Here is a 2,456-nt window from a genome sequence, read left to right as displayed (position 1 = left end):
GGGAAAGAGCATGGAGCCAAACGATCGCCTGTCCTTTCCAAACCCACTTTGCACTGTGTTTCAAAAGCCCAAACTTGGCATGGTATTTACCAGGGTAAGCGTCTGCCCAGCTGCAAGAGAGAAAGGGAAGAGCTGTGAAGCTTTCCACACTTGGGTCCAGCTTGTCCAGAGCTGGCACAGGGACGCTGAGTCCATGTCTGGGAGCATTTCTTCCAGGCGTCTGTGGAGGTGTGGGCTGCTGGCACGTAGGACATTGCAGTAAGAGCTCACTGACTGAGATTTTTTTACACCCTCCAACTTTCTTTTGAGAGGGAGAGAAATGGCTTGGTCAAAAAATGCAAAACTTTGGCAGACTCCCATGTGAAACAGATGCAGTCTGAAAAGTCATCCATTCAGCAGCACCCATCTATAAAATGTCCCCATTTTCTTTTTCCAAACCACAATATGGGACAGAAAAAAATATAATTTGAAACAAAATTTAAAAAAAAAATCATCGTCATATCCTTTCCCATGGGATTTAGTGGCTGCTCTAAGGGAAATGCACTGGTGAGTCCTCACAGGGAAGAGCAGTGCTGATGAAGGGGCTCTGGGGTCAGAGCATCACTCCAGGGGCAGGATGTGCTCTGGCAGCCTGAGAAGAGAGAGGTGTCTCTGCAGCATAACGATTGTCCTCCCCTTTTCCAGAAATACTCTCAGAGATATGTGGTCCCAGTGAAGAGTGTGATGTGCCAGAAAAGAGACCAGCACTGGAGGAAATCAGCTTTGCAGGGAAAAGAGATTATTTTTCTGTTGGTGGTGCAAGTTCTTTGCCTTTCAGACTGCAGCGTGACCAGGGCAGATGTGTTGTTGCAGAGGAGGCAGTGCTACGCTCAGCCTAGGCACTGGGGGCTGCATGCCGTTCATGCATCCACTCACTAAATAAGCATCAACGCCTGAGGATGTGCTTGAGACAAAGAAGTATGAAGCCTGTGTGAGGACATCAATGGCAAATGTGAGATGGGGTGTGGAGGTCAAATAAGTCCATGGATGCAGTCACACTCTCAGAATGTCTGAGTTTTGCCCATTTCAGGTAGAAAACACTGACTTTCTGCCTGAGTCTGTACAATTCACTTTTTCACCCAGCTGCTAAAAGCTCTGGGCAGTTTTCCAAAGTCTGTTCTAAGCAGGAGTCTTACTATGGAGCACAAAGCTGAGGGGATGGCTTGGGTGTCTCTGCAGCAATAGGAGGGAGAAGACTACAGCTTCTACCTCATCTGGAAAAAGTGACCTAGTATAAATTCAGATTTACCTCAGCTTCGAGCAAAGGGATTCACCAACAGCCCTCCAGAGATCCTTCCCTGCCTAAATTATTCTAAAACATCATCCTTTCCTCAGAAAACACAGTTGCTGAGGCAGCAATTGACTGTGGTTTGGTTACCTCTAACTTCCATGAACATTGTGGTACTTCTCACCAGGAATCCTATAGAAACAAGGTCCCAGCATGCCTTGTTAGAAGGAGGACTGCCCAGATAACATGGGGAACATGAGAGGAAATTAGAATTGCTCAGGGAGGTCTACCTAGCAGCCCTCAAAGCTGTGGTCTTGCCAAAATTAGAATTTCTGGTGTCAAGAAGCCAGGTGATTGCAGAGGTGGTATGAAATCAGTGAGGGTATGAATCCTTAACATGTAAAGGGCAGATGAACATAAGCCAGTGGTGGCAGCTGCAAACTGCAGGGCTGCACCCAGCTGATGTGGCACTATTTCTGGGAGTTTGCCCTCTGCAAAATGAGCTGCTTCGAAAATCAGTATGTTCAAAACACTGCCCGCCTCTGAAGCATTTTGCTAAGGAGTGCTCTGCCGCTGGTAGGGACTCAGACGCAGACCAATATGACCAAGCTGTAGCCATTTTTATGCCTCGATTACACACTTTTATACAGAGCTCATGCAAATTTGGCAATTACTAATTGTATACAATGATTTTAAAATCCTAAAGACAAAGTTACTATTGGCTAACTTTGGTCCTGGGAACCGGACCCTTAACATTACCTAATCCTGTTGATTATTTACCTTCAGTTCCTCCTTATCTCACTCACATTCTGTATAATTGCTTTCTTTCTCATCCCTTGCAAGTAGTAGAAATCAACTACATGAGGACCTTCTTTTTAAAAAAGGTTCTGACAAACATGAGTATTTTTCTCCTAAGAAGATTCTTACAAACATAAGTATTTTTCTTCTACAAACGTTTCCCACAGTGCTCCATCCCACAGGTGCTAAATTATAACACTACACAAAATTGTGATTAGACACATTGAGTTGATAGAAATAAAGCAAAAAAAAAAAAAAAAAGTGCAAAAAGCCTCCTGGTCAGACACACTCATAGCACCATGCACCAGCCTGGCTGACACTGGCAGCTCAAAAGGGTTTTGTCAGGGTTTGCAACCAGGCAAAGGAAGAGAATCTCCATCCTTGGAGATTC

Source organism: Pterocles gutturalis, unplaced genomic scaffold (assembly GCF_000699245.1).
Source record: "Pterocles gutturalis isolate BGI_N339 unplaced genomic scaffold, ASM69924v1 scaffold31077, whole genome shotgun sequence".
Lineage (NCBI taxonomy): Eukaryota > Metazoa > Chordata > Aves > Pterocliformes > Pteroclidae > Pterocles > Pterocles gutturalis.
The sequence above is the reverse complement of the archived record's forward strand: the minus strand, read 5'-3'. Positions refer to the sequence as shown.